The sequence below is a fragment of the Zingiber officinale genome, chromosome 2B, assembly GCF_018446385.1.
Source record: "Zingiber officinale cultivar Zhangliang chromosome 2B, Zo_v1.1, whole genome shotgun sequence".
Classification (NCBI taxonomy): Eukaryota; Viridiplantae; Streptophyta; class Magnoliopsida; order Zingiberales; family Zingiberaceae; genus Zingiber; species Zingiber officinale.
The window spans coordinates 68,651,913-68,666,254 of NC_055989.1; the positions used below are offsets into that span (position 1 = coordinate 68,651,913).

General features: G+C 42.1%; 1 pseudogene; it reads left to right on the forward strand.

Annotated features, from left to right (window-relative positions):
- The first annotated feature begins 10,819 nt into the window (after positions 1 to 10,819).
- LOC122048328 lies at positions 10,820 to 11,948 on the forward strand (annotated as a pseudogene).
- Positions 11,949 to 14,342: the final 2,394 nt, after the last annotated feature.

The window sequence follows — 14,342 nt, forward strand, 5'->3', positions numbered from 1 at the left end:
TTGAAAATACAAACTAACAAACTTTAAAACCACATAAATGCATGTTGTTTTCTTGCATATGTTTTCACTAACTTAACCAGGTTGTCATTCCATCAAAAAGGGGAAGATTGTTGGTGCGGGTAGCACTAACGGTCTAACCCAGGTTTTGATGAATGACAAATAGGTTAAGTTAGTTGTGTTGTTGTCTGACACTTTGATCGAGTGTGCAGGAGAAGTCCAGACAGGTCGACGGGCTGACCGGATGTCTGGCAAGAAGTCCAGCTAGGTCAACGGGCTGACCGGATAGCTGGCAAGAAGTCCAAGCGGGTCGACGGGCTGACCGGACGCTTGGCGAGAAGTCCAGCTAGGTCGACGGGCTGACCGGATAGCTGGCGAGAAGTCCAAGCGGGTCGACGGGCTGACCGGACGCTTGGCGAGAAGTCCAGACGGGTCGACGGGCTGACCGGACGTCTGGCAGGTAAGTGAGGTAAGTCACTGGAGGGGAGTGACTGTGAGGACGCGTTCCCGGGAAGGGAACATTAGGCGTCGATCCGACTTAGATCCATTTCGGATATCTAAGTCGAGATCGTGACTAGATTCCGGTCTTGGAAAGACGGAATCTAAGTCATACTCTTTTTAATTATCTGTTGAACCTTAACTGTGCTGACAATCTGTTTTACAGGATATACATTTGCCTCGGACTAACTTTGTTTTGCAGGAAAAGGGAGTTTTCTGGAACAAGGTGGTCCGGGCGCCCGGAAGGCGAATTTTATCCAGCCAAGTCGTCGCCACGTGGAGCATCTTGGTTTGAGCAGTTACGTCACACTCCAGGCGCCCAGAAGGAATCCAGGCGCCTGGAACAGCATATAAAAGAAGCCCCAGGCAGGAGCTTCAGAAATCAATCAAGATGAGAACTCTTCTACTGCTGGTCTTGCTGCTCGACGCTTAGTGCGACGCCAACAAAGCTCCGACACTACGCTCCGTTCTTTTCCCTTTTGTCGGTATTTGTTTTTCAGTTTCATTAGCATTCCCTGTACGGTTCTTTTGTAATTATTATTCCGAATTGCTAGTGATTGCCCAACGAAAGTGGTCAAGGACCACGGGCCTTCGAGTAGGAGTTGTCACAGGCTCCGAACGAAGTAAAACCATTATGTCTATTTTACTTTTCCGCTGCGTTTAAACTCTTATTTTTTCGAATCGATATTCACCCCCCCTCTATCGAATCTAACGGTCCTACAAACAGTAGCATGTTTATACATGATAGCATCTAACCTGATAGTAGTAATTATATAAACATGATTGTATTGGTTATGTATGTCCTCTATCTCTCTAGAAAATGGTACGAGGATGCCCAGCTAGAAAGACACCAGCTACTGAGCCCCAGCATGAGGCAAACAGCTCAGTGCCTCCTCCAGACCTTACAACAGTAGTGGCTCAGTTATAGAAGCAGCTAGCTGAACAGCAACAGGAGATAGCCACCCTAAGGGCTAACCAGCAGAACACTCCCACTGTCACCCCAGAACCTAACTTAGCAACCCCAGTGGTGATAGAGGTTCCTCCAGTCCAACCTGTAGCACCAGTAGCTCCAGCAGTAGGGGCAAGAAGAGAAGCCTATTTGATCCAGTGGCAGAAAATTAAGCCGGAGAATTTCTCAGGCACTAGTGAACCATGGGATGCTCAAGCTTGGTTCAAAACACTGGAGAGTATGATGGAGCTTCTGGACTGGCCAGAGTTTGAAAAGGTGAAATGCGTCTCATTCTGCCTGATAGGAGATGCACGTATGTGGTGGGAGAGAATTAAAGAGAAGCACCCAGTAAACCAGATGACATGGGCGGACTTCGAGAGAGAATTCTTTGAAGAGTTCTTTCACATGCGGGTCACAAACCGCCACTACGACGAGTTCACTGAATTTCGCCAGGGCAACCTTTCAGTTGAGGAAGTCGTGAAGAAATTCAACAGACTGGCTCGTCTATGCCCCGAACTAGTCAGCACTGAAAAAGAATGAGTCCGGTTGATGCTTAAAATGCTAAGGCCGGTGATAGCAATGAATGTGGCCAGCGACGTTCATAGGCTGCAAACTACAGAAGAATTAGTAAGCAGTGCTCTGACCACCGAACATTACCAGAACAACATCAAACAACAGAAGCAAGTCATTTCAGAGTCTAAAGGCCAAGGAGGCTCAGACACTCAGAGACACCAGGGCCACAGCTCTAACTGGAAAGGGAACCCCAGCCATAAACGTAAGCCAGGGAGCTATCCAAAAGGAGGACTAGCTAGTAAACAGCCTAGTTATCCCAAATGTTCCACTTGTGGGAAATTTCACCCCGGAGTTTGTCGCAAGGGCACACAAGGATGTTTCGAATGTGGCCAGGAAGGGCATATGACTAAACAATGCCCGAACAAAATCAGCAATACTCCACCACATCCGATTCAATATGGAGATAAACCAGCACAGTTACACCGGATGCAGGCTGCTATAGATGGTCCACACATCAGCCAAGGCAGACTAGAAGCCCCCTCAGCCACCACGAACGCGAGGATCTACTCACTCACCAGGGAGGATGTAGCGAATGCCTTGATAATTGTTACAGGTCAGATTAATATTTTACAGCAAGGTGCAACTGTCTTATTCGATACTGGGGCAACCCATTCTTATATATCCAGGGCATTTGCCGAAAAGTTAGTACTAACTCCAGATGCACTTAGCGGTCAATTTTTGACAACATTGCTTTCAGGAGTGATCATGGCATCCACACACTGGCTTCGAGCCGTGCCAGTCATTATAGCAGACAGAGAACTTTTTGGTGATCTTATAGTGCTGGATATGACTGACTATGATGTCATTTTGGGAATGAATTTTCTGATCAAGTACGGTGCCTCCATAGAGTGCCGTAAACAGAAAGTTGTATTCCAACCTGAAGCAGGAGTGCAATTTGGTTACATCGGAGAACCAACGAGAAAAACCAAAAAGTTTCTCTTAGCTTTGAAAACACAGAAACTGTTGGATTCAGGATGTACGGGGTTCTTAGCGCATGTAGTCAGTACCAGTCAGAATAAGGACCAAAAGCTAGAAGAGGTCCGAGTTGTATGTGACTACCCAGCAGTCTTCCCTGAGGAATTACCAGGTCTAGCACCAGATAGGGAGATTGAATTTGAGATAGAGCTCATCCCCTGTACGAATCCCATCTCCAAAGCACCCTACCGCATGGCTCCAGCAGAACTGAAGGAACTTCAGGAGCAACTACAGGAGCTGCTTGACAAGGGCTTTATACGTCCTAGTCACTCACCATGGGGAGCGCCTGTATTGTTCGTAAAGAAGAAGGACGGGAGCATGCACCTATGCATAGATTACAGAGCACTGAACCAAGTCACGATTAAGAACAGGTATCCTCTTCCCAGAATAGATGACCTGTTTGATTAGATAAAGGGAGCAGCAGTGTTCTCCAAAATAGACCTCCGGTCAGGATATCACCAGGTTAGAGTTAAAGAAAGTGATATACCCAAGATGACTTTCAGGACCAGATACGGACATTATGAGTTCGTAGTCATGCCCTTTGGCGTGACAAATGCTCCAGCTACCTTTATGAACCTTATGAATAGGGTATTCAGAGAATACTTAGACAAGTTTGTTATTGTGTTCATCGATGACATTCTTATATATTCAGGAACTCAGGAAGAACATGCAGAGCACCTGAAAATAGTACTGCAAATCCTTCAGCAAAACCAGCTGTACGCCAAGTTCACGAAATGTGAATTCTGGCTTGACCAGGTATCTTTCCTAGGTCACATCATCTCCAAGGATGGTGTCATGGTAGATCCCAGTAAAATAGAGGCTGTGAGTAACTGGAAAAGACCTAAGAACGCCAGTGAAATCAGGAGCTTTCTAGGACTAGCAGGCTATTACAGAAAATTTGTAGAGGATTTCTCCAGGATAGCCTCACCACTGATAGCTCTCACCAGGAAGAACAGAAAATTTCAGTGGACAGAGAACTGTGAGAACAACTTTATGGAGCTCAAAAGAAGATTGACCAGTGCACCCATTCTGACTCTGCCAGAGAACACGGACAACTTTGATATTTACAGTGACGCCTCTAAGTTGGGACTAGGAGCAGTACTGATGCAAGAAGGTATGGTGATTGCCTAGCCTCCAGACAACTCAAGGATTATGAGAGGAACTACCCTACTCATGACCTCGAGCTTGCAGCAGTGGTGTTCGCTCTCAAAATTTGGAGACATTACTTGTATGGAGCTCAGTGTAGAGTGTATACAGATCATTAGAGTCTGAAGTATTTCTTCACTCAGAAGGATCTGAATATGCGACAGCGCAGATGGCTCGAACTGGTCAAAGATTATGACGTAGACATCCTCTACAACCCAGGAAAAGCCAATAAGGTGGCAGACACTCTTAGTAGGAAGTCCAGCGCCACCTTATTGCCCCTAGCAGCCATGTCACCGCCCCTACAGAAGGAAATCACAGATTTCAGTCTCAAACTTATAGTGGGACAACTCTCTACTATGACGTTAGAATCCACATTGCTTGGTGACATTCGGACAGCTCAGGGACAGGATCCTGAAATTCAGAAAATCAAGCAAGGGCTAGCAGGATCAGAAAGTGGAGAGTTCAGAATATCTGATGGTGGGGCATTATATTTTGGTGACAGATTATGCGTTCCGAATCAGGAGGAATTAAAGAGAAAGATATTAGACGAGGCTCACAGGACTCCCTATGCGATGCATCCGGGTTCCACCAAGATGTACCAAGACCTAAAGAGACGTTTTTGGTGTCCTGGGATGAAAAGAGACATCGCTAGATATGTTAGTACCTGTCTGACCTGCCAGAGGGTCAAGGCAGAACACCAGAGACCAGGAGGAGTTCTGCAGCCTATTCAGATTCCAGAATCGAAGTGGGAAGATATTTCCATGGACTTCATAGTGGGACTACCCAGAACCACGAATGGTTTTGATACCATCTGGGTAATAGTCGACAGATTGACTAAATCATCCCACTTCTTAGCTATCAGGATATCCTACTCCATGGAGCAGCTAGCTCAGTTGTATCTCAAGGAGATCGTTAGACTACATAGAGTCCCACGGACCATTATATCAGACAGAGATAGTAGGTTCACATCACACTTCTGGGAGTGTGTACTGTCAGCATTGGGCACTAAGTTAAGATTCAGCACAGTTTTCCATCCTCAGACAGATGGTCAGACGGAGCGAGTAAATCAGGTACTCGAAGATATGCTCCGCGCATGTGCCCTAGACTTCAAGGGAAGTTGGTGCAAATATCTGAGTTTAGCAGAATTTGCATACAACAATAGCTATCAGGCCACTATCGGTATGACACCCTACGAGGCACTCTACGGGCGGAGGTGTAGATCTCCAATCTGCTGGTATGAAAGTGGTGAACAGAAGGAGCTAGAACTCCAGACAGATCTAGTAGCAGATACCACAGCAACTATATAGCAGATCCGCCAGAGGATAGAGACAGCACAGAGCCACCAGAAAAGCTATGCTGATACACGACACAGACCCTTAGAGTTTTCAGTTGGGGATACAGTATTTCTCCGAGTGGCTCCCATGAAGGGAGTAATGCGTTTTGGGAAGAAGGGCAAATTAAGTCCCAGATATGTGGGACCATACCTTATCACCAGAAGAGTTGGCAAGGTAGCATATGAACTAAAACTACCCCAGGAGATGTCAGCTATCCATAACGTATTTCATGTTTCTATGCTGAAGAAGCATATCCCAGATGCCACCCAGGTGATTGAGCCCCAATCGGTACAAGTCTGCGAAGACCTCAGCTATGACAGTAGGCCTATTCAGATAATAGACCAAGCAGTTAAGAAATTATGGAACAAGGAAGTACCATTAGTAAAAGTTATTTGGCAAAGTCACACAGCAGAAGAGGCAACTTGGGAGACAGAAGCCAGTATGAGACAGAAGTACCCAGAGTTATTCTAAGTTCGAGGATGAACTTTTTATAAGGTATGGGGGGTTGTAACGTCCGAAAATTTCCAAATACATTATTAGAAATATTCTACTAATTTTCTAGAATTCTAGGATATTTTTATAGAATTTTTAGAGTAGCAGAAGTAGCAAAAATAAATAGAAACATAAAATACCCTAAGCGGGAATTGAACCCGAGACCTATGAGACCCTATGTCTTATAGACAACTCTAGTAACCAGGAGGCCCCAGCAGGGGTGTGCTGAAAGAAGAGGGAAATAGTTATATTTAAGGTTTAGTTGGCCGAATAAACTACTTAATATAAATAGGAAAAATTAAGTGAGGAGTTATTAGTTTTCATCGAAAGCTTTTCCTCTCCTCACCCTAATTCCGCCGAACCTCTCTTCTTCCAAACCTCACGGCACCTCAACCTCCAAGGAACCTAGGGTTTCATCCCAAGGGCTATAGGAGCACCTTCCAGCGACAACTCCGGCACGAGAACGCTCCTCTCCGAGAGAAGAACACGTAGACGCAAGGAGATCGTCGAAAAGATCTTCTTCACCGGAAAACTAGCGACTAGAATTGTAAGAAAACTAGCGCAGGAGGTAAGAGACCCCTCACCTGCAGTATAAGTAGCTATTCGTATGTTTTTATGCATTAGTTTAGTCGTATGCAGATTTTCAGTACGTAAGGTGTGTTCTAGTGCACACCAAGTGTTTGATAAAATGTTTAGCTCAGTAAAATGCTACAGTAGGCATTTTAATAGCTCAGTAAATGCAGTAGAAGCATTAAAATAGTATATTTAGTCTTGCTTCAGCTTATATAGGACTACGGTCCAATGGGTGGGCTCCCATAGTCGCCTCTAGGTTCAGATAACCTAGCTCTAGGTTCAGATAACCTAGTAAAAGCAAGATAAATTAATTAGCTTATGATCCAGTATTTTACTTTTATCAGTGGCACTGTACTGGACTAGATGTCCTTGGGTTGGGCTCCGATAGTCGTCCCTAGGTTTAGATAACCTAGTAAAACCCTACTAGATTCGGGATTTGCTACCTCGGGTCTAGTTAGGGATGCGCGCATAGCAAGTACAGTTGTCGGGCCCATCAGCAGCATGATTAGTATTTTCATCTATTTATGATAAATAGTTTTTCAAAGCTTCACAATTTAGTTATGTGATTACAGTTCATAATTTGTATTAGCTTAGCATTAGTTTAGTTACCTGTTGTATTAGTTTAGTTCTATCTTGTTGATACTAGAAAATATTGCCATGATCAGCTTTTGATTTCTATGTTTTGTATGATAGTATGCCATGCCATGCTCTAACATGTTCAGCATATATTTCAAATAGCATGTTTTAAAAGCATAAATTGCATCGTATGCATGTTCTGTGAGGTAGATGGTTTATTACTAAGCTCCCAAGCTTACAGATACTTCTTTTCCTTATACTGCAGATAAAGGTAAAGGAAAGATGAATTAGCGAAGGCTGGAGGACAATGCAATGAAGATGTGTGTGGATAGGAACTTGGAATAAAGATCTTTGGAGAAACTAGCAACTTAAGAACTTAGTATTTCTTGTAGTGTTACTTTTCTGCACTTTTAGTTAATTGTCTTGAATTGCGATAGTTATGCTTAGATTACTGATTGTCATGATCTTAGCTAGCTAGCCATGAGTAATGGTAGGTCTAGTAGCTTTGTTTTTTTGCTTATAGAGTTGATATATGTGATTTGAGCACGAAACAGTGCTGAAATCAGACTTCTGATGCGAAATCAGAAACCCCAATCGATTAGCCGATCGATTGGAGGCTCCTCAATTGATCAGCTGATCGATTGGGCAGCTTGTTCCGTGAACAGTAAGCTCCTGGATCGATCAGCAGATCGATCCAGTAGTGTTCTGTCGCGAACAGAGAGCTCTGGAATTGATCACTGGATCAATTGGCCAAACTGGATCGATCAGCCGATCGATCCAGACGGGACCTCCGTGCACAGTAGCAAGCTGAATCGATCAGTGGATCGATCCAATAGCTCCAATTGATTGAGTGATAAGCTCAATCGATCGGGAAGCTAGAGTTTGACTAGAAATCCTTTAGTTGTAGCTCCTTGACCATGGGGGATGAAAGATATGTCATGTATACCTTAGATCCCATCCCTTAGCACATGTAGAACAAAGAAATTGCATTAGCATAAAGAAATTTTAAATTAGATCAGTTTTCCGCACATTAAGAATAGTTTAGCAACAGCATAATGTGACGGTCCGGCCTCGCAACCTAGCATCAGTAGGAGGTGGGTTGTTACAGTATAAATCCACACGGTCGTGTGGCCGAACCAGAGGAGGTGCAACTCACGGTAATATGATCCCACACAACCATGCCACTCATCCAAGACAAAGAGGAACACGACCGTGTGAAACCACATGGCCGTGTCACTTGATTAGAGGCTAAGAAGAACCTAGTTGTATGGTTCCAAATGGTCATGTCACTGAGGCAGACCTTTGCCGTGTGGATTCCACACAACCGTGGCACGGGCCATGTGGAGCCCTTGCCCATCCCTTTTTAAGGGGCCTTTCTCCCTTTTTAGGAATCTTTGGCTTGGGGCTCACCCCTATTTCTTGGAGAATGGTTCTCTCCCTTGGGGGAACCCTAGATCTTCTATCTTAGCTGATCCATTCACCTTCGGAGCAAGGGAATGCCTCCAAGGATGCTACGCTTCAATGATAAGCTTTCTCTTCTCTCTATCTCCATGTATTGAGTTGTAAATTGCTTTACCTATTGTCTTTGGTTGTAAATCCCTTATAATGGAGTAGATCTCCAGATCTAGGATGTAGGAAGTAGTTGTGATGTGATTGTGATGTATGAACTATGTATTTGGACATTTTCCTATGCCATGAAGTGTTTATATCATGTTTTATGTGTGTTGTGCCTTGTATGTATTTGACAAAATGTGTGTGAGGTCAATTCATGTAGATGTAGGGCTTTGATCACCATGTAGGAGAAGAGTCTTGGATTGTAAAACCATGGGACCTTGTGACAGAAGGTATCCCTTACTCTCTACAACGTTTTCTTAAAACGGAGATCAATTCCCTACAAGGGAAACTAATTAGAGTTTAGAGGGTTCTCCCAAATTAATGTTAGGAAATGACTTGTGTAATATAGAAATGTATGACCGGGGGGCCCTGTGATAGAGGGCAACCCTTTAACTGTTCGTAACACCAGCATGACTTGTAATTTGATCGGGTGAGACCCAAGAGCCTTGACACCAGTTAAACCATGAAGCTAGATGGGAAGTACATTCCTATATTGACTTTGACTGTCACATCGCTATGACTTTGACTACCATGTCACCCTGACTTTGACTGCCAAGTCATTTCCTAGGTCCGCTTATTATACACCATATCACTAGCCTTCCCTCAAGTCTAGTCAAAGGAAGTATAACTTGTTGAGATATGCCTGATACGAGTGCATGCTAGAACACTTTTCGTAAATATACGCAGTGAAAAATAAAATAATAATAATTCCTAATTATTACATCACACACACCATATGCATATAAGGATACAACATGTCAAACATGATCGCACTACAAGAAAAACGTCATTCAACAACACTCAAACGACAACGGTTTTATACCAAACCGTTGTCTTTTTGCCTTTTAACAACGGTTTTAACCAAAACCGTTGTCTTTTAGCAATTTTTTTGGCCTACGACAACAGTTTTTAAAAACCGTTGTCTATTTATGTTTTTTTAAGACTACGACAACGGTTTTTAAATGCTACAACAACAGTTTTTGAAAACTGTTGTCTATGTGCGCTTTTTTTTTGGATTACGACAACAGTTTTTAAAAGCCGTTGTCTTAAGTGATGTTGAATACTGGTGTTTTTTTTCCTTCGCCGTTTTTTCCCCTTCGCCAATTTTTGCCCCGCTTTTTTTCTTTCCCTCTCCCCGAAAGTTTTTTGCCGCCGCATTCCACCCTTTTATCTTCTCAATCCGTCCCTCTTTTCTCTTTTCTCACAATCTCTCGCTCACCGGAGCCGCGTAGGAGCAGCAGCAGTCCACGAGTCCATTAAGGACGCCCTCACCGGCAAGACCTCCTACATGAAATCCACTAACAGTAAGTGTCCTCTACTTCTTCCTCCTGCATCTTCTCGTCGAAAACCCTAGATACTCCTGCATCTTCTCGCCGTCTACGGTACTCTGGGCTCGCCCTCTTCGCATTCCTCTGTATAAAGCCCCTTCTATCGTCTTCTTGCTCCACACTCTTCTTCTTCGCCTCCGCGAAGGCTCCCCGTGCCACAAATCCTGGTCGTCGAACCCTAATCCTCCTCTTATCCCGTTTCTTTCCTGATTCTGCCAGACTTTTGGAGGAGCGAGACGTGATAATGGGAAAGAGAGCGGAGGAGCTCGATATCGATAATCTATTGGATGAGATTCCCCATCTTCGTCATCGTGGTGTCCTCGATAGACCCGACGGTGCCGGTTTCCGCATCGCCGATGAGTTGCCGACGTCGGTCCTCCATGGGGATGGCGGTGGGTGTATCTGGTCTGAGGGGGTTCCGAGCTCGTTAGCGGAGCGTTCGCTTCCGTTGGAGGAGACCCTCCTGCTCCAAAACCTGGGAGCAGCCTGGTATGCTTCTTTTTTTTGTGTTTTTGTTTCCATTACATGCCAAAGCGTTTCTTGCCTCAAAATACAATTACAGCTTTGCATTAACTTTCCTCAAAATACAATTACAACTTTGCATTAACTTTCCTCAAAATACAATTACAGCTTTGCATTAACTTTCTTGCTCGTCTACTTCCACCTTCCCTTTCAGTGTATATGACAAAGACTGAACTCAAAAGTGTTGCAATATAATCTCTCGGATTCATCTCATTTGAGGCCACAACCACCAGATCACAGAAATGGGCTTCTACTTCAATTCTCACACGCTGGCCTCTTTCTTCCTACTCTTAGCATTCCCAGCCTTCACTTATGGATGGGGAATTGTCGGCCACCAGATTATTTGCCAGATTACCCAGGATCGTTTAAGTGAGTCAGCAGTTGCAGCAGTTAAAGAACTACTCCCTGCCTACGCAGAGAACGACCTAAGCACCCTTTGCTCTTGGGCAGATACAATCAAGTTTCGATACCATTGGTCGTCGAAACTTCACTACATTGATACCCCTGAGGATCTTTGCACTTATAATTACAACAGTTAGTGTTCATGCATGCTTTGATTGTGTTTATTCTAGTCCATACAATATCGTTCTAGTATTAGCAATGATATGTTGTTGGTTATGATCAGGGGATTGCAAAGATGAAGATGGTGTGAAAGGGAGGTGTGTCTCAGGTGCCATCACTAATTATACTAATCAGCTTCTCACCTATGGAAGCTCTGCCGATGAATCACAATGTAATTAATATATCAAAGATAGTTTCTATGTCCTATGTTATATTGATATCATTTCTACTTAATTCATTTCCTCTGTTTTTTTTTACCTGTAATCTAGATAATCTCACTGAAGCACTTCTATTCCTTTCTCACTTAATGGGTGACATCCATCAGGTAGAAGAGACTATTTCTTAATTGCTTTCTTCAGTTATTTGCACCAACTGATGTCGATTCGGAATTGTTTAGCCTCTTCATGTAGGATTTACTTCTGATAGAGGAGGAAATACGATCCCAGTGCATTGGTTTAGAAGGAAATCAGAGCTCCATAAAGTAGGAATTTGGTTTATTTTTTTGAAAATCTCTTTCACCATTTTTCACACTAATTTTCATGTGCGGATATATGCTGCAATGCAGGTCTGGGATAAAGATATATTATTGAGACAGCAGGAGATCGATTTTACGACAATGTTGTGGAGGAATTTCTCGACGCACTCAAACAAAACATCACTGTGAGATAATTTTCCGTGAGTTTTTTTTTTTTGATGTCTTTGTGTTAGTTTTGATTAAAGCTTTTAGTTGAACAACAGGGAGAGTGGTCTGATCAAGTTGTGAAATGGGAGAAATGCAGCAATAACAAGGTCGCTTGTCCTGATGTGTAAGTAGAATTTGCACTCTGTGTTCATTAGAGAAACAACCCAGTGCACAAAATTCCTCTTGTTTCCTTAAATTTGAACCAGTGATTACCAGGTCATGCGACAATAATTTTATCGTTGCACTTAAGCTATGAAATGAAAATGATAGGGGATTGCAATTCTAAGGAAGTAACTTCTTACACAGTTGGGATAGAAAACCTAACATCAATCTGACTTCTGGTGACAATTCTGTCTTGTATGATCATGACTTGCAGAGGTAATGGTTAACTGAATAACTAACAGATATCACTGATCATGGAGACTATAATCTTATGGAGACAAATTTACTTCTATTTTTCAGCTACGCACTCTTTGATGGTGATGGACATCAAGTGCCTCAAGATCTAGTGGAAAAAGTTGGTAAGGTGTTTGAAACCATTACGGAAGAGGTAAGTTCTTTATTAACCTTATATCTGCAGTGCTGATAACTTGGAAATATTTCTCTTGTGAAATGACTGTTCAACGTTTACAGGCTAACAAACTCAGGTATGAAACAAATGAAGACATGTCTATAGCACAGGCTATTAAGCTAGTCATGGAGAGGCATTCAATATGATGCATTATTAATGAATTAAGTCTACTTTATGAGATTTCAGATTTTTTATTATTCATAGGCATTTAGTTTATATCAAGTGACATTTCTTTATCTTCTTCTTACAGGTGGAGTTTGAAGGATTAGGAGAATTAAGAAGCAAGGATGAAGAAGATGAAGGATTAGGAGAATTAAGAAGCAAGGATGAAGAAGATGAAGGCATCTAGTTTATCTTCTTTCTTTATCTATTTGGTCCACTTCGATCCAAGTACGATGCAAACATGGCAAGGATGAAGAAGATGAAGGATTAGGAGAATTAAGAAGCAGTGTTTTGTTACTCTTCTAGTGTTGTACATGGTAAAAGTAGTTCAAATGATCCAACTCTTCAAAACTGGATATCAAGATTAGGATGTTGTGTTACTCTTCTAGGATTAGGATGTTGTGTTGTTCTACCTTTGTTTTAATAGTGTCGTTGTCATTTTGTTGGCTGCTTTTGAAATTTCTTCAGAATGTTGTAAATATTATTTTCGAATGTTAGAAAATTATATGTTAAATTTTATTTACAAATTTAGTATTTTGAATGATTTATAATACTAGAAAATTGTATAATAAATTTTAATATATTATTTTTTATCAAAAAAAGACAACGGTTTTTCACTGTTGTCGTAAATAGGTTAAAACTGTTGTTGAAGACCCTGTTATTAAAGGTAGACGCTCAAAGACAACGGTGAAAAACTGTTGTCTTTGAAGGAAAAGACAACAGTTTTTCACCGTTGTAAAAACTGTTGTCTTTGTCTTCAAAGACAACGGTTAAAAACCGTTGTCTTTGAGTACCCCCTTTAACAACACAGCCTTTAACAACAGTCAGAAAGGGGCTACGACAACGGTGAAAAACCGTTGTTGTAAGGCTTTTTTCTTGTAGTGTCGCATAATTAAAATTTTTATGAAAAGTAAATTTACGCTAGGTATACCTTACTGATGACCTGTAACGAGAAGGACATCAACTGTAACGAGTTGTCGAATCTTGCATCCATTTGTATCTATGCCGAGCTCCTCAAGATAACTCCATGAGTACAAGTCTCTCTTTCAGAAGTTACTAGCTACGAGCGAAGAAGAGGGATCAAGAGGAAGGAGAAGCAAACAAGGAAGAAGTCTCTTCCTTACTTGGTGGTCATAGCAACAAGGAGACGGATTTCTCCTTGTTATGGGTGGTGTCAAAGAGAGGGGAGAGGGAGAGGAGGATTGGATTTCTAAAAATCTAATCAACCAAATAATAAAACTTGTTACTAATTCTCTCCCAATTACATCTATATATAATCCTCTTTAATGAATTAAATTAGAAAGTCCAAATGCAACCTATTATCCCTTAACTAAAAATTAGCCCATTAACCCCTTGATTTGGTTCACAAGTAAATCAAGTTGGTTCATGACTAATAAATGATTAAACCAAATATGGTTCAATTCTACCATAAGAGATGTAGCCCATCCGCACTTCCATCATGACAAATATTTTCATATTTTTCTTATGTATAGTCCAACCAAATATTTATATCTTGATCTAAGAATCTTATTCTTTAACTTGTTTTATGTCTTTTAGAGACTCGTTAGTGCATGTGACCCAATAAGTTTTCAGTTTATTTTAGTCGTCCATAATTAGCTACTTAATTATAGAATGATCATGAGTGACACTTAGTAATACATCATGATCCCCAATTAGTCGAAAAATCATAGTTGATCTTAGAACTAATTCTAATTCTTTTAGTAGCTATAGTGAGTCATGTCTTGTTCCTTTCACTCGTCTTATACCCACTTGGTTCAAGACCATCTAT